The 24,338-nt window shown below is 36.0% G+C and overlaps 1 protein-coding gene across 5 annotated transcripts in view; it reads left to right on the forward strand.

The window, feature by feature from the left end:
- Positions 1–24,338, forward strand: part of PCDH9 (protocadherin 9) — a 718,989-nt gene that overhangs the window by 472,875 nt on the left and 221,776 nt on the right. The gene's annotated exons all lie outside the window — the stretch shown is intronic.

Genomic DNA, 24,338 nt, shown 5'->3' on the forward strand with positions numbered 1-24,338 from the left:
ACATAAAATTCATAGAAGATTTCAAAAAAAATGTGCCCAGTAAACTTCACGTCAAGTTACTAAAAATGTGTTTTTACAAATTTTTTGTGAAGCTTGTTGTTCAAATGAAGAACGTTAACAATGATAAAGAGCTATTCATCCCTAATACACACAGTATTGGAACATCAGTGTAAATAAGTGTTATTAAAGGCTATAAGAAAAGTTTTATTATGTCTGCAGTTACACCCAATTTAGTCTTGGGAATGCTAAATTAATGAGAAATTTATGAAAATACAGCAATCAAACTTTACTAATGAATAGTGAACTATTGACATGCAAGCTTTTCACCTTTTATCAAAATGAATTAGAATGGGCATTGAAACAGTGTAGTCTATATCTCATAAAATCTCACAAACTACAAGGGGAATGATGTGGTTGCTAACGTGACAGAAATCATCCTAGAAAAACCCAAAGCAGGAAAGGAATGATGTTGCCCATTAGATGGACTTGACTTTTATATCTTATTCAGCATCAAGTTATTGTTTAGGCATTATGCCTAAAGTTATTTTGGTACTGGATGCATTTTTGGATGAGAAGTGAAATGGAGTATAAAGCAGTTTGTGGTTATTGAAGATCCTGTGACATTTTTCAGAAGATTGGACAAAAAGGTGATTGGACAAAATTGCTCTCTGGGCATTTACATATGTTCATGGTTAATGTAACTGACATAGTATTATCTTAACATTGTATACCTTGACACTCCTAATTTTAACTTCCAGTTTTATTGCAGTGAAATGCAGTAAGAAGAGACAGTTTAATTTCACTGACTGTTTAAGGGATTTCTGTTTATGAAAACACTTTGAATTCTGAGGTAAATGATACTACTATAATATAAGGTAAAAATCTTAATGAAGACTAGTAATACTCCCATGTATGTGTAGTACATTTAGATTATACAGTTGATGAATAGTATTTTATTATTCTTTTAACTATTTCAACTGAAGAGAATTACAAGAATATTTTCTAATGATCTCAAAAAATCTGCAGAAAAATATACAGACTTTTCCTATAGTATTTTTATGAAAGTTTGCTGCAGTTCATGGGAAAATGGGTTAATCTTAATGGTAAAGTTGTTGCCTCAGGGTGAGAGCAATTTTGGTAAATGGCTTTAATGCTCAGTAAATTATGTGGTTTGGTGTTGTACACTCTGTAGTTGTGCAAATAAAAGTTCATCCATTGTTTGTCAATATTAGTATGTTGCTATTTTAGTTCAATTTTGAGCAGTGACCAAAAACTTCAAAACCTGCAATGTTGAAAGTGTATGTGGGAGTTAAAAGTCTCAATAACTTATTATATGAATGTAGGAGAAATCTTACTATCTTATTTTCTCGACACTATTAACTTCCACAGAGAAGAGACAGAAACAATTGCATGGTTTAATAAAAAAAAACATACACAATGAGAGTAAACTCATCGGACTAATCTTAAAGCAGCAGTCTTTCTCACTGGGAGAAACTGAAATGGAGAGAGACTGCAAACACTAGCAGTGTCAGCCACTCACTGTCACCATAGTTATGAGGGAAAAGCAATAACACACAAATATGAAATAAAAATTAATTTTATATGAACTTGAATAGTGATGTGTGCAGTCCAAATTTATACTTAAATGCTTTTTTTTTTCTTTCTTTCTTTTTTCCCCCCTCAAGTGTTTCATTCTGTTCACTAAGAAATCTTTTTCATTTCAGCATTGCATGATCTATATTAATCAATTGTCAGGGAACTACGACGACCCATCAGTTGTAATTTACTTAATTCTACCTTTATTTCATTAGCACTTTGTTATGCTTTTTAGGAAGGGTCTCACCAGTACGCAACACTTCAGTTTGTTTAAAAACAGCATATCACTACAGAGTGACACTTGCATTTAGTTTCGTTAAGCGTTATTAGGTAATAATAACAAATAATACGAATTTACTACAGGAGGTCTCGTTATTCAAGAGCCATAGTTACAATGATTTAATTTTGCATATATTATTGATTAGTAAGGCAAGCCTTGTGTATGTTACAGTGTTTTATTGAACTTAAATGCAAAGATTAAGAATCTTAGCCTTGTCTTGCTGACTATGACTTTGCCAGAAACATGGGCCAAGAGAAATGGAAAAATAGCACAATATTACCCTCTTTTTTTTTTTTTTTTTTTTTTTTTCTTTTTGCAACCGTGATGACAAACAGGAGAAGACTGCAGATATTACACTTCTTATAGTTTGTTATAAAACCAAAGTACACACAGTAAAGGAGAATCTGTACTTTCTTGGAAAGTACTGTTTTTGAATAATCTGAATGTATATACATACACATACATTTCCTATAAAATCAAATGATGATATTCCAATGATCAACCATCTATCTGATGAAAGTTATTTACCTTTTAGTTTCTTCAAGACCTTGAACAATTAACAATCCCATTAACAAATCAACCGACAAAAAAAAAAAAGAAATAGAAAAAAATGGAAAAAAAATCATATTTAGTTGTACAACTTAAGATCTTTTATTATGAAAAATCCTGTTTTAAGTGGTTTGTAATGTGTTTAACATGAAATAAGTGCACTATTAACATAAACATCTTTTATGATTGGTTTCGTTAAAAATGTACGGGTGTCTGATGTGATTTCATATGAGTTATTTCTTCCATTGTCAGTCTAAAGAAAACTGTGTTTTTGTTTGTCAGCAGTCAGGTGCAGAATGTCATTTTTCATTATTATCAGTGTGGTTTTCATCAGCATCAAGCAAAACCTTGTTAGTCGAAACTCTTTTTCAGCGTGGTTTACTATAGGTTGTCAGGGACTTAAATTTAGATTGAAATTGTTAAATGTATCTAAGAGATTCATGCAGCAGCTGTGAGATGAAACTGTATAAAGGAAAAATGTGCCTCCTAGTGTAAAGAAGAGGTAATACACACTTTTGTCAAAATGCTTGATAAATCGCATTTTGATAGCTGCAAGCTGTGGATGTGATTCATTTTTCTTCAAAGGGATAAGAGGAATAGCATATACTTAGAGAAGTGCTAGAACTGCTCTGGGGAGGAAGCCTACAGTATGCCGTGGATGAATATATGCAATAATTGCAAAGGTTTAAAATCAGACAGAAATACATTATTTATATTTTCTGATGTATGTTTAGGAAACTAAATAATGGTTTCCTTATTTTTATATCTCATTAATAAGTAGTATCAATATGTGTTACATAACATGAAGTAATAACTTTCTAAAAAATGTGAGATACAGAAGAAAATGTGATTTGAAGGTCATCCCTTTTTCTTTGCCAAAGAAAAATAGTTGACCTTTAAATTAAGTAGAATATTCTATTATGCCCTAAGATATTAATTAAAAATTGTGAAGCAGTTGTAAATTGTTGAAGGTAATAGTGTCTATCAATAATGCTTCTTGAAGATAGCTTTCTTCTTTTCAATGTGTTAATATTATATGGGTAAATCTGCCTGATAAATACCCAAGTTCTCACGTTTTAATAAAACTAATGCTGGAGTGGTTTAGTCAAATGATGTCAGGGGTATTAAATCATACTATAATTCCAGTAATAACTAGGAATATCTCTATGGCAGAGGTTTAATTATGATTAAAGTTCAGAGTAATGACAAGACTGTCTTGTATTACACTTGGTCATATGATAAGGTCCCATGTGGAGAAGCTAAGTCTCTCATGCAAAAAGCTTTGGTTTTATAGTGTCACTGTCATTACACCCAGTGGGTGATGATAGTTTAACCTTGCAGGCATACCCTCTACAAAATCCTTCCTTTTATTTTGCTTCCTCAAAAATTGCTTCCTACTCATACTGGAGTCAATAGCTGAACATCCTCAGGTGTAGGAAGAAATGCTTGTGTTAATGCTTTCTCTTTAGATAAATCACCATCCATAGCTATCCTTGTGTTTTCATAATATGAGTCTCTGTGTGAACTAAAATAGGAACATTTGCCTTTGAGCCATTTCCTCCATTTCATTAAACACAAGTTCATACCTCACACAGAATCTTACCCTGTCACATTTAGCTACAGGCAAGTAGGAGGAAGAAAAGCTGGAGTCAAGATGGTGAATTAGCCTACTGAAGAGTTATAAAATAGTCTGAAGTCTAAATTCAATTTTAGTCCATGCATTTGTTTGTTTAATAAGTTAAATAAAAGCTGAGCGGCACTCTCGGAGACAGAGAGTGCCTCTTTTCACATCTCCTTGGTACCCCCTTACAGTGAGGATTATAAAACTATCTTGCTTTAGAAAAGCTACTGCACTACACCTAGTCTATTCTCCTCTCCTTTTCCCCCTGCACCAAAGCTAAGTGGAGTGTAAATTGGATGGCAGAGCCATTGTACGGGAAACAGGAGGGGAACTTGTCCCATTGCTTTTCTGAAATGAGCACTTAACGTGTCTGAACTTGCTTGCTCGTGCTGCCATCCAAGACAAGGAACTGCAGGTCTTCAGAAGTGAGTTCAAAAGGCTAGATGGGGAAGAGGACTACTCAGACTTGGAAGGAAACATTAGAATGGTTAAAAGATTAAAAGAATGGCAAGACTGCATACTAGGTAAAAGCTGATGACTGTGACTGCCATCACTGCTTATACCTATGTCTGTTTAGGCCCACAGATGCTTTTGGTAATGGTATATGCCAAAACAAAAGTCTGATTTAAGGAATGAGTAACCACTGAGCGGTGTGGTTGACAAGTGGAAGGAAGGGATGCTATTCAGAGGGACCTTAACAGGCTTGGAAGGCAGGCCCGGGTGAATCTAATGAGGTTCAACATGGCAAAGTGCAAGGTTTTGCACTTGGTCCAGAGGGATCCCAGGCATCCATACAGACTGCAAGGATGTGGTCCTTGAGAGCAGCCCTGCAGAAAAGGACCTGGCGGTCTTGATGGATGAAAAGCTTAACATGAGCCAGCAGTGTGCCCTTGCAGCTCGGAAAGCAAATGGTATCCTAGGCTCCATCAGAAGAGGGGTGGCCAGCAGGGACAGGGAGGTGATTGTCCCCCTGTACTCTGCTCTTGTGAGGCCCCATCTGGAGTACAGCATCCAGGACTGGAGCCCCCAGTACAAGAAAGACAGGAAGCTGTTGGAGAGGGTCCAGAGGATAGCTGCGAAGATGATCAGGGGACTGGAGCATCTCCCCTATGAAGACAGGCTGATGGAGCTGGGCTTGTTCAGCCTGGAGAAAAGAAGGCTGTGGGGTGACCTCATTGCAGCCTTTCAGTACCTAAAGGTAGACTACAAACGGGAGGGGAATCAACTCTTTGAAAAGGTTGATAACAGCAGGACAAGAGGAAATGGTTATAAGTTGAGGGAGAGAAGATTTTGGTTGGATGTCAGGGGGAAGTTCTTTAAGAGTGCTGAGGTGCTGGAACAGGCTGCCCAGAGAGGTTGTGGATGCCCCGTCTCTGGAGGTGTTCAAGGCCAGACTGGATGGGCAGCCTGGTTTAGTATTAAATGGGGAGGTTGATGGCCCTGCATGTGGCAGGGGGGTTGGAGCTTCATGATCCTTGAGGTCCCTTCCAACCCTGGCCATTCCGCGATTCTGTGAATTCTGCAGTTATTTTCCCACATTCATAAGAGTTCTCATCTCATATGGCTCTTCTTCTTATCACAGTGAACCCAACCTGCTGTAGAGATTCATCCCTTTTTGAATTTTTAAAGTGTTATAATTATCTAACCTCTGATGTAGCACAGTACATAGAATTTCACTGAAGAATTCCTAAATCAAGTCTACATTTTAAAATATTCCAGTGGCTTATTTCCCTTGCTGATAAAACTGGATACTATATTCCCTGTCTGAATGCATTTATCTTCAGTGTCTAGCTCCTGTCTGTGAGACTGTGAGGGCCTTTGTCAGTGGAAGTCTTTCGCTTCCAAAAGTGCATTTCTGAGGCCCTAGGGACTATTTTGACTCGTACAGCCTAGTGCATAATACAGGTCGAGAATACTGCCCAGTATCTTATACAAATTTCTGTGTCTTCTGGTCAAATCTACAGCTTATATTTCAGAATGATGTGTTGATTTAATCATTTCCATTGACAGAGGTAGCAGTATTCAGATGCTTACTGACCTAGATTAAATCACTTTTAAACTTTCTATTTGATAAACTAGTGTCTATATTTAAGACATGGTGTGTGTGTGTCATCTTAGATCTGTAATGAATTGGCTATTATTTTGTAGGCTTTTGAATTTTGCAGTGTTTATTCTTCAGCAATTTGTATTTATTTATTTATTTATTTTTAAATAATAGTCCCATATCAATCCGGAACATAAAAAGAATGAGTTCTTCAATCCTTTCTAATGGGTTTACAGATAAATGACATAAAGGTAAATAATACAATAAACAATTTGAGCTTCAATTAAGAAAATGTAACTCTTACAAAATACTGCCAATCTTTTATATCTGTTTCTGTCTTTATAATTCCTTGCTTTGAGCCAAATAAACACTCTTCTCTGCATCATGAATGTGCCATTGAACGGTATTTTTCAGCAGTAGAATAGCAGCAGATTTTTCTTTTTTTTTGCATACTTTCCATGAGAAATAAAGCAAAAATGCAACTGAATAGATACATTTTTAATCATGGTTAAATACACTAGAAGGGTTTCATTAGCATTTTAGGTGCTTTATCAGATAAATATATTTAAGACAATGAACCTTCTAAAAGTATGATAGTAGTGTTGGAGAATTTTCATGCTGCTTTTTCTGAAATTCAATGCAAGTTATCACTGCCAGCTATGACTCTTTGTTACATAGATACTAAGATCCATTTTCTGATATTTTGCATTCTGTTTTTAATGGAGTCTTAAAGGAAAGATTATAGCTGTGAGCATGAAGGTGCTGAGTTTAATGCAGAATTGGTAATTTCAATATTCAAGTGGTTATAAGTTGTAAGTAGAATTAGAATTGCTGATGGCTCCAATGGGAAGAATAAACTCTATGCAGCAGGAATAAATACATTGCACCAATACTGGCTTGGGCCTGATCAACTAGAAAGTATCTGTGCAATTAAAAAAAGTGGGGATCTTTCTGGGTGACAAACTGACCATGAGCTAGCAATGTTACACTGAAGAAAAGAAAGCCAGCAACTTCCTGGAATGCTCTAAATGAAATGGATCCTTCCCCTCTGCTTAGCACAGGTGAGTCACATCTAAGTTCTGAGTTCAGTGCAGATTTCCTAATATAGAAAGGAGATGTGTATAAATACCTGATGAAAAGTGGAGAGGAGGAGAGGTATGGAATCAGACTCTCAGTGGCATCCCAAATGAAAGAAGGGGGAAGGGCCACAGACTGAAATAGAAATAAATTATTTTTTAGGGTAACAAAACAAAATAAAAACAAAAAACCTACTTTCTTAATGCCATTGTGATACAACTCTGCACTATATTTATCTGAGTCCAAGAATCTTCATTCTTGGACATTTTGAAAATCTCTTCTGACGTGGCCCTAATGACCCTGGAAGGTTAGCAAACTCCAGAGGTCTGTTCCGACCTGTTCAACTGTTCTGTGATTCTGTGAAAAACACAAACTTTAAAATACAAATATAAATAAAGAGATAAAGAAAAATCTTTTTTTCTGTAAGGCAGATGAATTCTAAGTGCAGAGTAAATGTGTAAGACCAATGATCTGTCTGGCTCAGTACTTTTGTGTGGTCAATGGAAGGAACTATATATGAATCAGCTCCTAAGGCAGATTTGAAAATTAGTCAAGTAAACTTCAATGGTGAGTTCCTATATCCTACAACTCTTTGTGAAAGAATGTAGATTTATAGGCCTCAAATAATTTGCTATATAGACAGTTAGGGCTACTTGAAATAATGTGAGTTAACCTATCTCTTTTTAGCTGCACTGTCTTCTTTCTTGCTTGACATCCACATGCAAATATATTAGGTAGCCCAGGATATTTCTGGTCTGGCATTGCATGCTAATGGAAAGGCAGGAGAAGTGAGCTTTAGATAAAAATTCATTCAAAAAGGAGTTATGTTTAGGTGACTACTGATAGGAGAGTAGGTGTTACATATGTAAACTTTTTATGCACCTATAATTCATTCAGATGTGAATTAGATAATCTGAGCTCCCACTATAGACAGTGGAGATTTATTCAGTATAGTATTTGATTCTGGACATCTATTTTGTTACCAGAAGTGTGTGTTTACACACAGAGAGACAGACGTTGAGAGTATACCTACTAGATTGCCAGTGTGAATAGGGGAAGCTTAGACACTGAAATTTAGTTTATTCAAAAAACAAAACAAAATAAACAAACAAAAAATTCAGCTTTTTCACCGCTCTTGTTGCTAAGGGAATATATTATCTTTTGAGAGATTTAACAGTTTTTCTCACTTACACATAATATTTTCGAAAGCAAAAGGCACTTGCTAATGTATTGCTTCATTTTTTTACTGTACTAATTACGAATATGTACCAACTTTTATATAATTTTTTTCTTCCCCAATATAAGTGACATTAAAGCATCCTATATTTTAAAACTAAAAATCTATCTTTTAAAAATCTAAAGAAAGATTTCTAATAAAATTGTTGTTCCTTGGCCAGTTTCTTCTTCCTCCAAACGATCACCAAGTACTTTCTGATCAGTACGGAGTCTCAAGGCATTTTGAAAAATAGCATGTCTTGAACGCAAAAAAGTTTTACATTTTGATTGTTTCTTTAAGAGTGACCATACAGGACATTCATGGAATCCAGTCACAGAATATTAAATCCCTCCCTCAAGCAAATAGCTTAATAATCTTTCTTTATAGGAGAAAAATCTACTCTTTTGGAAGAAACAGTCCATCGTCTAAAGAAATTCCCATATATTTGTACATGTGTCCTAAAGTTTACAGCTTTGATATAGTCTTGTCCAGAGAGTAGTTCATCTTATTATACTTATTTTATAACGTAATTTCTAAAGATTCTGTGTTTGCTTCTTTATGTATAAGGAGAAATCTGAATATGAAGAGAGATTTCTTGATTAAGATCTGAGTGTTATATGGACGGTGAATATTATCTTTTCTTTCAGATATTTATCTTATGAAAGACTATTTTGTTTCTGTGCATAAACCTGTTTGTTTTAAATATGAGGAGAAAGAGGAGAAAATATGAATGAAGTGGATTGAAAGCAAATAAGGGATGATATTTACAGTCCTAAACCTATATAAATACAAATTCTAGAAGTAAGAATCACAGTTGAATATTTTACTAGTCTAAAGCTTTATCACTTTTCATACTGATCTAGACAAATGCATATTAAAATAAGATAAATAGGGAGAAAGAAAAGAATTGTAGAATGCTGTGTTTGATGTGTACAGCCTGCCAAATTTATTTATTCTTTGGTACTAAGAAGAAGTCATACCTTCCATAGAAAAGTCATTCAGATGTGGAACTATCTTAAGTTTCCAAACTTAGGTTATATTTACATATGGCATGGAATTAGAGATATGTACAAAATCCTCTTTATCAAAGCCTGGGATCTTTTCCTTCCCATCTTCAGTCAAACAGATAAATGAAGAAATGAAGAAATAAATAATATTTTGCCACGCCTGGAATGTTAGAATTTTTTTCAGTTTTGTCATTGCCACAAAAAGAGGAAAAAAAAAGAAAAGAAAAAAGAGGTTTAATACTAGTTACTAGAGCACAAATCCAGTTTTATTTCATCAAAAAGAAATACCATTCTTGTACTCCAAAGGAATTCTGCAATACAAACTCAATCACCTTGAATGGAGATGATTACTATACTCATATTAGAAGTACACTTCTGAAAATCTCTGCAGATGTACTATTTAACTACAAATATTTATTTTTCCATAGGTCAACTCACCAATCATTTTAAAGAATTTTCCCTTACTGAATGATCTCCCCAAATAAGTAAATACTTTAGTTATAAACAAATGAAACAACTGAAAAAAAAAAAACAAAAAAACAAAAAAACATGAAAACCTCAATTTTATAGTCATCATGTAATTTTTTTTAATATCCAAAATCTCATGATATATATCACATTAGATGTTCATCAATTACTGAGTTTAAGGGATATCAGTTTATTAATCAAAACTCACGTTATTTCAATTTAAAAGGTACTTGTGATGTACAAGTGCATGTCCCAATATTATTAGACTTACTGTAACACAGTAAAGTAATACAGAATAGATATTATTTTCAGAGAAGCCAATACAATTTGAGCAGCGTTTTGCTTGTTTGTTGTTGTTATCATCATCTTGAAACTCAGCCACTTACTAGTTGTGACTGTGAATGGAGTCTGGCAAGTGCAGCATAGTCATTGACTAATGGGTTGTGCCTACAGTCTTTCAATAAAAATGAGTAGATAGTTAATAGCACTGTGGTGTTACCAGCAATTTTAAAGCCATTTGTAGGTTAGATTGTGAAATTAAAAGTGTGATCAAAACATTCCCTGCACTACCGTTTTGGGTTTTTTTTTCTTGTTTTTTTTTTTGTCTTTTTTTTCCAGTTGATTTAACCGCAGATGCCTTGGTTCATTCAAAAGAGGAAGCAAATGACTCAAAAATAATCATCTACACCACAGTGGATTAGTCATTTCACAGTTTATATATTTCCCTTCATGAGAAATGGAGAAATACTGAGAGATAATTGCTTTGTGCCTTTACTCCAGACCTGAGGTTTTTTTTTCAATATCATACGTGTATGTCCTTCACTACTCCTTGATTGTGAATGAACATTATATATTTTCAGTTGTAAACAGATAGTCATATACAATATTCTGTTTTTAATTGGCTGCGTTGTTTGGAGAAATACTCATGAGAGTTTTTGAAGAAGAGTGAAAATATCCAACCTGATAGATGAATATAGGTCGCTGTGCCAGCTGTAAAATATAAATATATGTACATCTATGCATATAGATTTTCATAAATAATAGCACATTCAGCTAAGGTGTAGGGGTTTTGGAATAATCTAGCTTTTTACTACTGACACTGGCTTTTGGCTATTCAGCCTCCCTTTCACTTTTAAAGGGATACACGATCTAGATGATGGACAGATAAAATGCACCAATGGTTACATTCTGGTTGATTTGCGCAGTCAGATAAGAATAATGGGGTGACATTCTCAAGAGTTTGTAGCAAGAAACCTACACTTACATACTGTTTCTGAATATACAGTCTTCTGTGTTACAGCATAGGGTGACTGCTGAATTTATCTCTGAAAAAACTAACAGTCTCTTAAGTCATTATGCATTATGCACCCTTAAGCCTCCTAGCATATAATATGAGATACGGCTTCAAAAAAAATCAAAGTACTATAGTATTAAAAACATATATTGGTAGTCGCTTCCTATCCTTAAAGACTGTTTTTTGAGCTACTTTCTGCATAAATTGTGGAATGTCTTGTCAGAACAGACAAATGGGATGAAGAATGTGTCTTTGAAGACACTTGTGAATTTATCCATGTAATTTTGCAAACAAAAACAATATTATGAAAATGTTTTACTTTGAAATTAGTCTGGCTAGTTAAAAATGAAGAATCCTGAAACAGCCAAATTGTAACTTTCTTTGTGTGTTTATCCATTTTTGGGCTGAAACATGAGAAGCTGATTCCACGAGAACATGCATAAATAAATGGACAACAGAATAAATCCTGGTAGCAATGTATGTTAATATCCATCAATGTTTCTTTCATTTAGAAATCAATGTGTTTGGGTTGGTGATAGAATATATTTTTCAGTGGGTGAGATTCAGGAGTGTCTGTTGATATTGCTTAATCTGCAGCACAAGTGCAGAGAAAGAAGTGAAGGAGATTAGACAGGAGAGGCAAAGAAAATAATGTTTAGGTGTTTGGAAGATGTCAGGTAAAATGCCAGCTGGATAGATTATACACAACAGTGTAGGAATGGTACATGAAAAACAGAGTACTGGAGAGCTGACATGAGTATAGGTAATCCTTCCATGTACGTGGAAACATGTTAGAACAGCTCTGTGCTGCTCAAAACCCAGAAAACTGTTTTATTTATGGCTCAAAAATATCCATGAATCATTCTGCCAACTGAGCAAACTTGAAGGGAAGAACATTTGTCTTTAGAAGCCTGCAAAATTCCACAGCAAACTGGAAAACTACCCACGTCAAGAAAGAAGGTGCTTATTTAGGTGAAGATCTGGTTATCATGTTAGTTAACTCAGCTTTCTCCCTTTATGGTCTTGTCAACATGTGCCTGTCATAAATGCCAGTCTGCTCAGACTTGTACTCTGCTGTGTTTAAGGTATATGGCATCTCATAAATTTGGCAGTTTGCTGACAGCAGTATACAAGTTTTCTGCTCACATGATCCATTAAAATCTCTATAATTAAATTGAATTTGTGCAATATGAAGAGCATATATAGACTAGCCAATGGTATTACTCTGTTGATTCCAGATGTAACGCTTAAGAGCAGATAGCATTGACCTATAAAATGTACTGAGGAAATATTTGCATATTGCACATCTCCACTAACCCCGACAGTATCATAATAACAGGGTTGGTTTTGTCTTTGTTTTCATATTGTATCTAGTATTATTTCCCAAAATGCATATAATTTACATACATTCTGTTTTGATGTATCTGAAATACACTTATTGTGGTAGGCATGGTATGTAGTATCTTCATTGTTAGGACAATATGGTAGAGATATTATGAACAAAATACTGATTATTAAAATAAATTTAGCATGCATTACTTCTTAGCCCAGATTAAATTAATCATTTAAATTATTTACTGGTTAAGAAACAAAATGCAAAAAACAAATCCCTTTTTTCAGTAGAAGAGATAATTGACAACTATAAATTTGGATTTAGTGTCCACCTAAGTAAACAACAGTGCTTTTTGTTTCAGTGGAGTTTTTTCTACAGCTGTGATCGTTTGAATCATCAACTCATAATCAAAAAGGGTCTGTTTGTATGCCTAGTTATATGTCTATAGATGATGCTTCAGCGGAATTCCAGAATAAAATACTTAGGATCAGTTAGAAAAAAACAAAAAAGAAAATTAATAATAATAATAAAAAAGAAAGTAAATAAACTTGAGCTTCTTTCTGTAATTGAGAATCAGTTTTACTGATAATCTCAATTCTGAGAAGTTTGCCAAACTAAGCTGTTGGTCTGCGTATTGGAGGGCAAAACTGAAAGGAACTTGAAAATAGTGTTTTCTGCTGTCATGGTGAGTTGTGTCCCATTATGTCCCATAATGAAATGGAATATTTTGAAGGGAAGAAAAGCAACAGTTTTTGTTTGTTTGTTTGTTTTGTTTTGCTTTGTTTTTCAAGGTTGCTGCCTTTTCAGACAAGATATTTGAGGAAAGTTTTCCATATTTACCACTGTAAGCACCTTTGTTTGATGATTGGAATAAAAAGTTAATTAGCATAAAAATCAACATTTCTAACCATGTGGGCATAGGCATACGAGCTTTTTGTCCATAACCAGCAAATGGGCCAGCATGATCATCTAATTATAATGCATTTTGATTATTTCCAGATCCATCTTGCATAGTAGATTCGCTGATACACTGTACTAATCAAACCATTTATATTCAGCCATATGAAGTGTAATAAAGAATTAGTACCTATTACCTTTTCATGTTTGCTCAAATGTTTTCACATGTTTCTTTACAAACTCTGCCACTCAGTGCCCTTTCAGCTTCTGAAATTAATTCACGAGGTGCTACCAGTTTTATCTTCATTAGCTTGTCATGTCCAAAAAAAACTTGGCATGCAAGAATTTCTCTGTGTGAAGATTAATTCAATCATTAGACTAACATTTGCTGCACTACAAATATCCATTTCAACCCACTGAATTTATTTAATATCTATGGGCACTGATTAGTATTTTTGCTCATTAACACGCTGAACCTGCAATATAAATCATGGCCTTAAATTGTTTGTGTGATTGTTCCTTGAACTTTTTTTAACCTTTCTGGTTCAATTGCTTCAACTAGCTTTAAAAAAAGATAAATATTTCATTTTTCACGTTTAGTCTTGACTGTAAATCAAGAAAAAAAGAAGTGGACATTTTCGCTGCATTCAGAGAGTCTCTATCTCATCTCTGCCTGTCTGTATGTTATTAAACAGGTGTGTACATTTTTATTTTGCCACCACTTATGGTTGAGAGGGGAGAAATACAGTCAGGAATGAAGGATTGAAGTTGAGCCACAGAAGAAGAGGATAAGAGTAGAAAGATTTGTAGTGTTTTGTCTTTTCTTTCTTTCTTTTTTACTATCCTTCTCTCTTTTTAACTTGCAAAAAATTGAATTCATTTTCCCACAATTTAGACTGTTTTTATGTGTTATTTCCTTGCCTTATATTGATCCATGAGCTTTTTCATCTTGCTTTCTTCCCAGTTCCCAGGAGGGGAAGAGAGAGAGTAGAATGGTTGGGACTGGCAACAAAGTTCATCTCACCACACATGGTTTATAATATTTAAAAACAGTTGCCCAGGAAAACAGCCTTAGAGTTTGGAGAAAAATATTGGTCAATAAATACTATTACTTACTAGTTGTCTCGCTCCAATTTATAGGAGGGAGAGGAGGTTCTTTTAATATCTCTATACCCTGTGTGAGATTAAGAAACAGCAGTTCAGATGTTGGTCCATCCAGTTTATTATAAATCCTAATCAGGGAGATGGGGAACGGAAGGACAGTGACTGTTACGAATTAGGGTGACAGGGAAAGGAAGGAGGGCGATAGAAAAGAGGAAATTAGCAAGAGTAGTGTGAAGCGGGGATAGTCACCATCAGGATCCAGCAGTGGTCCCATTGCACGCCATTTCAAAGGTCCAAAGCAAAAGCAGCAGGGAGAGAGCAGCAGCAGCATGGCCAGCCTTGGGCAGCAAGCAGGTAGCAGGAAAAAGTCAAAAAGCCAATCCGGGAGGAAGCAGCAGGACTCAGGTAGCAGGCCCAGGACAGTCTGTCAGCATGCAAGAATTCTGTAGTGAGGAATCTGATGGCAGACACCTTTGTTCTTCTGTTTGTTTTTTTTTTTTTCCCTGAAATCAGAGCAGGAGGCATTGAAGATGCTTTGCAACATGCTCTTCTTCCCTTCTATCTCTCAGCTGTTACCACTCATAATGGCTTATCCAGAAACTGTGAAAATTAATTCAGAATAATAAATAATGCATATCTAAACCTGAAGAATGCATTTTAAAAGCTTCAAGTTTTAGAAACTTTCCATTCACATTGCACAAAGCTTTTTGTTGTTGTTGTTTAAACCCAGGAATATCACTATAATTTATTTCCAGGTGGATATATTTTTGTGCTTCAGATGCCTGAGTCCGGAAGAGCATTCTGTTCTTTATTTTCTTAAAAATTACTGTCCAAATATACAACTGTGAACAGCTTAAAAGGAAAAACTGTAAACAGCTGTCACAGAATATGTTAATGTTTCACAAGGCTTCACTTGAAATCGTTTTTCTGATGGTGCCGTAAGAGACACTGCTTATGTTTCCACTAAAGGGAGCCTTATTCTCTGCTAAATAGTGTGTGGATCTTTCGTCCCTGATGCTATTTTATTTAATCTTTTAGATCTGTTTTTCAGTTGGTTGAATAGTCTACTATTTAATATAGATTCAGATAACCTTTGAAAATGGCTTTTCCTGATGTTTGCTATGCAAGACCTACTTTCCAAATACAAGCAATAGCATTCTTGAGAAGGTTTTTATTTTATTTTAATTCAGTTGCATGTTTTCCCTCTTTTTTTCTCCTAATCTGAGAACAACACTTTTCTCAAAGAGTAAATCCACAATTGTTTGTGTCACTTCCACCTTCTGTCTTTACAACTGAAAATCCAGATGTAGTAAATACAGTAGCAGAATAAAGGCATGAAGAAAAGTATGGTAAATAGAGCAGTCTGTTCAGAGTGCTCTCTTTTGTGGAGTTAAAAAATAAGTATTGACTTATTATGTTATATTACACCCCATGGGTCAGTGGCTCTATGGGTTCTAAGTGTCTTGGGATCTAGTCACCCTTTGGTCAGGAGTATCCTTTAGGCATATACACAGATGTTATTGAACTCAATGTCATTGTTTTTTATTATTGTTATGGTCGAGCTAACCTGAAAGTAGTTTTCTGTCTCTCCGGAAGAATCTCTAGAGGTAAATTCCCAAATGCTACACTTCTAGAAAGATTCTGCTCAGTTTTTAAAGCTTTCTGGCTAGATTTTGAACTCTCAGGATAACTCTCTGAAACTTTTCCTGTTTTTAAATAATATTTTGTGATCTAATATTGTTACTAAAGTAATTATTACAACTGTCATAATTGCAGTTAAGATTCTAATTTTCTAGTGACTTCAGAATTTGGCAAACATTGCCTAGTTAGTATGGCAATTCTGTTTTTACACAGTGTTCATGCAGAGAAGTTCTGCCGTGACAGTTTAAGTTCAGATAAAAGATTGATTCCATCTTTTGATCTTTACGGTATTCTTCAAACAGGATGAATTCTGAGCCATATCACAAGAACAGTATCTGACTCCCAGAGAGTATTTAAAATTGGATTATAGTTTATCTAGACCTGATACATGACCGTGACCACATAATTCCCTAATTAGGACTGTTTAGCCTGTTGGGCTTTACATGAAGTTCAATATTCATTTCAGTCAAAAACACTATTAAAGCAGAATTTAGAAGTCAGTAATTTGAAAATCATGATTCTTGAAGCTAAGCTTTATAAACCATTTAGTTTATTGCTTGATCTGTTTGAAATTCATATAAAAAGAAGGGGCAATAGATTTGTAGTTAGTTCAGGCAAATACATTTTTTTCATGTGCTACTCCTTCTTTACAGAATTTTCAAAGGTACAGTGTAGTCTGCATTGAGACCAGAAACCTGCTAACCACTGGAGATGGATGAGAGTGTCGGCTGACTTGTGGTGCGTGAAAAGAAAAGTGATTCTTTAATCACTCACAAGCATTATACAAAAATGTAGCTTTTGATACTAAGGAACAGCATGCTTGCCTTTGTGATACATGCTGATGATCAACATAAAGAATCCTTAAGATGAGAAAAATGCTCTGTCTGTGACTACATGTTTTGTGAGATTTCTATATTAAAGATATGTTGGGGAGAATGTGTCATATGTTTTATTCAGTTCTGATTTCAAATATGTTCTTTTTTTTTTTTTCTCAACAACATGTGCATGTGTGTATGTATGTATTTCTTTGGTTCTCCCCTTTAAGTGTAAAGTGAAATAAAAAGTAATAACACTGAAAAGCCGATGGGCAAAAATTGATTCATAAATGAGAAGGTGGCATTCATCTCGGCGCTCTTATTGGAAACCTAAATCTCAGTAAATTTGTAGCCTAAGGATACAATGGGCTTAAAGGATTTCTGTCTCTGAAGAAAAATTAGAATGCCTTTGAGGTAAGGTAAATGGAAAAGGTTGTTTGGGCAAACGTTGAGCTCTAGCACTATTAAATGTTAAGCACCATCAGGGGGTATCTCAGTCATTAAAGAGAGTGGCACGTTGAAGATTGTTTCAAGCAGAAGAAGAGTTATGGATGGCTATGTGAAGGTGGCACAATGCCACAGGGAAATTGTGTCAAGCAAGAGGAAGATTTTTTTTAACTTATTGTGGGAGAAAAAAGTACTGAAATAGTATCTTTTCCTTACCTGTTTGAAAGTATTTTCCTCAAAATAACCTTGTCTTTTAAATGAAATCTGGCATGCTAGCTTTAAAGTCCATTGTACAACTTTCTACATACTAGTCAGCCTTGATAGTTGGTACATGTCTTGTTTACTTACAGTGTAAATGTAAGTACCAATTTAATCCAAAAATAAGCGTGTTCACTTCAAATCCAACTATTTAGCAGTCTTGACTGACTTGGAAGTGTTTTATGGAACTTGTGTGTTAGTTTTGTATATAATTAAAGGAGATCTCAGGGGTTCTGCAAGCAGCCAGTAAGTTAAGCTATCTGGTGTGAGAATAATGTGTTGTTGTCTAGGGAAAGAAAGATTTAGGAGCCAAGCAGCCAATCTAGGATTCCTGTTTCAGCCAACAGAGCTTGAGAAATGAGCAGACATGAAGTGTTATATCTCTAGACAGTAGTTACCAGTTTTCTCATTACACTAGCACATCCTCCTGGCTGCTCTGCAAACTGGCCCTGAGATTAGAAGCTCTGCAGGAAGCTATCTGTATTCTCACAGTTGGAAATATGTTGTTGGGATGACAGCAGTTACATGGAAAATGGGTATTAAGATAGTCTTCAGCTTTCCAAGTTTGCCTTAGGTATTGCTTAAAGAGAATAGCAGATAGTATAATCTATGTTGTAATCCTGTCTGAGAATAAACAGCAAGAAATGCCATTTTATCTTCTAATGTACAGTACAGTGGCACAATACATTGTAACATGGGAGGACCTTAGCATTTTGTTCATAGAGTGACCTCTCTTCCAGGTCTTCATCACTTCCTATATTATTTGTTACCACGTAATATCCTTGCAGCTACTACAGTCAAATTTTGAATATTTATAAGAGAGTTGACCTTTCAGTTTCCTTTGAACTGTCTTAAACAGCCATGAAACCCACAGATTACAAGGACACACTTATCTTGCTGTTACTGTACACTAGGATTTAATTTTTTTTCATCATCCTTTATTTGGCACTATTAGAAATGCAGTAGTCGTCCTTTACATATTCCTGTGTGTATGCTCCCTTTAAAAGGATCCGTTTTATAGAATACTTCATCACTGCACATGGCTTTGTCTACCCTCCTATATCATTTTTGATTTAAAGTAGATTAAAAGGCTCTATCTTTTCCATCATTGGACCACTTGTACAAATTTGTTTCTTTATACCAGGTTATGAGTACAGTTTTAGAGAGACTGCCATTTGCTTTGTGAAGTATAGACCAGATTCATTCTCTTTTTCTTGCAATGATAACATCATTTGACCAAAAGAGAGAGGTCAATATAAACAAAGTCACACCAGTATGCCAGCTGAAGTATGAACCATCATAAAGCACTGATGCAGTTGTTCCAGGTTTGCCAGACACTTACTAAGCACCAACAGTAGAACTATCAGTATAGAAACAGGGGACAAAGTGCTGGTCTGTGACACAGTATCACACATAATGAAGTCTGTCAGGTGAATTTCAACTATATGTATGTCTTGAGATCTTCTCTAACAGACAATTGTAATTTAGAGATTTAATTCATGCAATTTTGATTGCCAGATAAGACTCTAGACCTGAAGGTAAATTCATTTTGATAAATGTGAATAAATGAATTACAAGAAAGGACCATATGACCATTATATTGACTATACATTAACATCTCAATTATATTGAGATATTTTATATATATATATATATATATAGTATTATATTTTATATTATTTTAGTGGTGCTCAGAGGTGGAAATAATCCAGTTGTTTGAGACAGGAGCAGGAACTACATTATCAGGACAAAAAAACATGTTGGCAGAAGGTATGTATAACTTGTAGTGCAGAGATAAGATTGGGTGGATGGGACTTCACTCACTCACATTTCTCCAACGTTGTTCAGAAGAAATTCAATTTCAAGAAATGAATGTGTTCTCAGAAATTGATAGCATAGCAAATATATATAATCGTGCATTCAGAAAACTAATGTGGTACTTTACTGGATTTGCTAAGCTCTTTTTTGATGACAAAGTAGCTCTACAATTCTTAGCCAGCTTGTTCAAGGTATTTAGTGTCTTTAAAAATTAAAACTCATTATTCCTATTTCATATTTAATACAAGCCTTAAGAGTTCAGAGACTAAAATGCTGTGGAAGAAAAAGATCATTTTCTCAGTAAGATGTTATTTCACTAACCTTGCAAGAATAGATCCAGGTGATGTGAACTTCTATACAGTTTGCATTTACACATCAACTTGGCAAGAGGAATTAAAGAAATATATGTAAAGCCCTGAAGTGTTAGATTCATTCCTTAACTAGAAGCTTTAGGCTACAGATTTAATGCATAACTTCCGAAAATGTTAAATATCATACATATTAAGACTATTTAATTCAGATTTAACAGTAGGACTTTTGGAGGCCTGCCATGTACAAAGTAAAGTGAGAGAAGTAAGCACTCCCCTGACATTAAAAGGAGCCATCACTCAAAATTATTCCTGCCTAATTTGAAACCGTAGATTTGCACGCTGAAATCCTATGGAAGTTTTGTGCTTCAGTTGAAAGTTTATATTAAATGCAGAATAAATAGTCATTATTACAACATGTCTGCATCAGCAAGAGAGATTTTTGCTTTGTGTTTTTGGAGCTTGAATAAGCTCTTCAATTGGTGAAACCAGTGAGTCCATTGGTCCTTATGGTTTTTGTTAAACTGTGATTATTGAATATAAAGAACAGAAATATCAATGTATGATTAGTAATAAGATAATATCTGTTTCTTCCAAGCCAATGTGGTACTGATAGACAATGAATAGCTGTAAAGCAAACTTTATAGCATTTATGATGAATGTGACACAGTTATTTTAGTAGTGCATTTTTTTCCTAACTTAGAGTAATGCAGCATATATTGAAGTTGGACATGATCATTAATGGCAAATTGAAACTCAACTGAAAACTTTCATGATTCATGTTTTGAATATAAATTGTTATTCATGTGAAGCTAGAGGCAAAGCTCATATTTACATGAATCAGACAATACATCTTTTTACATGATTCTGTTTAGATACATTTTTAGGTATTTGGTTTTTGAAATAGATTAAGAAACAAAATAATTTAGAAACTATATTTCATGGGAGATTACATAATCACGTCCATGTAAAGAAGAATTTCCATGAATTCATCATGCTGACTAGAAGCATGCCTATGATCAAGAGTTAAAAATAATCAGAACAAGGATCTCATACATCACTAGACTTAATTGTCCATTTTTGATTCAGATTAAATTTCTACAATTAGGCTGTGATTTACAAAATCTAGTTCTAAGATTAAATTTAATTATCTTCTGTGGACCTGAATAAGTAGCTGAGGCATTAATAATGCTGGTGAAAGAAAACAAGGAATATTTGCTTTTACATAACAGTCTATTAAATAGAGCATCACCCAAGAGAGCAGGAGACTGCAAGGATTGCTTTGAGGAAGATATATAAAATGATAGTGTCATATTAGGCAATGGTGATGACGAGATGGTTAGAGTAGATGATCTTAAAGGTTGTTTCCAACCTTGTAATTCTATGATTCTATGATTAGAGAGATAAGCATTGAAAGATTTTCCTGAAAGAATGGGGATCCTGGAATCCTACCAGTTCTATTACAGAAAGCTGCCTCTCCCTTCTGTATTTGAGAGATCATTTTATAGATAATAACCATAAACTTACAGTGTATTCAGAAAAGCTTCAATAGCAGTATCAGCCTATCCTTTTCCTGCTTCTGGACTATTTTCCTACATGAACGTTTTTCTCTATACATAGAAATGTGGAAAACAAAGTAGAGAGGAAAAATAATGGAAGGAACTGGCAATATGTAAGAGAGGACAAATGATTCCATGTGCAGTCTTCTTTGAGTGCAGAGAAGATGCACAATTTTATTTATTTAGTTAGTTAGTTATGTTAGTATATGTACTTGGAACATAAGTGGGCCAACCCACTGATAGCAATTCCACAGTCTCATGAAATATGTTTGATCAAACCTAGCTATTACAATCATAGAATTATAGAATGATTTGGCTTCAAAGGAATCTTGAAGATCAACTAGTTTACCTGCTGCTATAGACCTCCCTCTAAACCAGGTGGCTCAAAGTCCCATCCAACCTGGCTTTGCACACCTCCAGGGAGAGAGCATCCACAACCTTTCTGGACAACCTGTTCCACTGTCTCACCACTCTAACATTAAAGATTTTCCTCCTAATATCTAGTGTAAATCTACCCTTGTCACGTTTAAAGCCACTTCTCCTCATTCTGTCTCTATGTGCCCTTATAAAAATTCCCCTCTCAGTTTTCCTGTAGGCCCCATTCAGGTACTGGGAGGCCGCTATAGGGTCCGCCTTGAGTTTTCTCTAGACCAGTTTGGTGCTACAATGATAGGAAGTAGAAAGAAGAAACCAAAGCCATACTTAATGATTCACAAGTCCATGGAGCCGGATGAGCTTCATCCTAGGGTGCTGGCGGGGGTTATTGCTGAGCTGCTCTCCACCATTTATCAGCGCTCCTGGTTAACTGGAGAGGTCTCAGAGGATTGGAGGCTTGCCAATGTGACTCCCATATACAAGAAGAGCCGTAAGGACGATCCGGGGAGCTACAGGCCAGTCAGCCTGACCTTGGTACCAGGGAAGATTATGGAGCAAATCATCTTGGGTGAGATCACATGGACATGCATGGTGTCCAGGGGATCAGGCCCAGCCAGCATGGGTTCATGAAAGGCAGGTTGTGCTTGAGCAACCTCATCTCCTTCTATGACTGGGTGATCAGACTGGTAGATGAGGGAAAGGCTGTTAATGTAGTCCACCTAGACTTCAGCAAAGCCTTTGACACGATTTCTCACAGTATTCTTCTAGGGAGACTGGATGCCTGTGGCCTGGACAGGTATACTGTTCTTTGGATAAGGAACTGGCTAGAGAGTCATGCCCAAGTAGTAGTGGTTAAAAGAGCTAAGTCCAGCTGCTGACCCATTACAAGTAGTGTCCCCCAGGGGTCAGTACTGGGGCCCATCTCGTTTAATATCTTTACTGATGACTTAGATGAGGGGATTGAGTGTACCCTCAGTAAGTTTGCAGATGACACCAGGTTGAGAGGTAGTGTCAATCTGCCTGAGGGTAGGGAGGCCCTTCAGAGGGATTTAGACAGGCTGAATTGCTGAGCTGAGGTGAATGGGATGAAGTTCAACAAGGCCAAGTGCCAGGTCCTGCACTTTGGCCACAATAAACCCATGAGCACTACAGGCGTGGGGATGAGTGGCTGGATAACTGTGAAGAGGAAAGGGACCTGGGGGTGTTGGTTGATGCTCGGCTGAACATGAGCCGACAGTGTGCCCAGGTGGCCAAGAGGGCCAACGGCATCCTGGCCTGCATTAGAAATGGTGTGGCCAACAGGAGCAGGGAGGTGATCATCCCCCTGTACTCAGCGCTGGTGAGGCCGCACCTTGAGAATTGTGTTCAGTTTTGGGCCCCTCACTACAAGAAAGACATTGAGGCCCTGGAACATTTCCAGAGAAGGGCAACGAAACTGGTGAGGGGTCTGGAGCACAAGTCTTATGAGGAGTGGCTGAGAGAGCTAGGATTGTTTAGTTTGGAGAAGAGGAGGCTCAGGGGATACCTCATTGCTCTCTACAACTTCTGGAAGGGAGGTTGTAATGAGGAGGGGTTTGGCCTCTTCTCCCAGGCAACAAACAGGACCCGAGGAAATGGCCACGAGTTGTACTAGAGGAGGTTTAGGTTAGACATAAGGAAAAACTTCTTCTCTCAGAGAGTGGTTAGACACTGGAATGCCTGTCCAGGAAGGTGATGGAGTCACCGTCCCTGGCAATGTTCAGGAGGTATCTGGATGAGGAGCTACGATATATGGTTTAGAGGCTTGTGTAGCAATGTTCATGGGAGGACGGTTGGACTAGGTGATCTTGCAGGTCGTTTGCAACCTTGCGATTCTATGATTCTGTGATTAGGCTAGGCCACATTTTTTAAGACTATGTCAGAAAATATACATGCACCAATTCATAGGAACAAAGCAAAATCAAACAATTTTAGTGTTCAATTCATCAGGAGAATCTGTACTAAGAAGTAGGCAGTATTGCCTTAGAACCCATTTGAACTGGCTAGGGATAGGAACTGGGAATAAAATTGCACAGATCAAGGTTTCAAACTGAAGAAGCGGTGTTCAGAACCAAGACTGGGAGCCAAGACCTCTGTAGGTATAAAGCTACAAGGCAGTGTACACCTTTCAAGATATGCTTATGTAGCTCTCAATTGGAGGCATCCAACTGTTCAAAAAGCATAGTAGGCACAATAGAAGCAGAATATGTACCGTGTGTATCTCACATTCAGGTACAGTCTCCCTGGGGAATGGCTGCTCTTTCTTCTCTTCTGTCTGCAGACAAGCAATCATTTGTTAGGTGGCCACATGCTAAATTGTTTGGATAAGCAGAATTGCACTGCTTTCTTGGCTGCTTCAGCTATTTCAGTTCTAACCACACCATGTTCCTCTGTGGGCTTCACTGCACTAAAGAGCACCAGTGAGGATGAAAGAGAGTTAGAATGTTCACTATTCCATTTGTAAGCAAAGAAAAAAAAAAAAAAAGAAAACTTTGCAGTCAGTGAGTCAGTGTAGAAACCTGCCAAAGAGAATTTGAAATCATCCAATACCTTCCTTTATTTTTGTTTTTCAGTTGGGTAGAGAAAAAGAGAGTTTAGTCATCAAACTGAAAT

The sequence above is a fragment of the Lagopus muta genome, chromosome 1, assembly GCF_023343835.1.
Source record: "Lagopus muta isolate bLagMut1 chromosome 1, bLagMut1 primary, whole genome shotgun sequence".
Lineage (NCBI taxonomy): Eukaryota > Metazoa > Chordata > Aves > Galliformes > Phasianidae > Lagopus > Lagopus muta.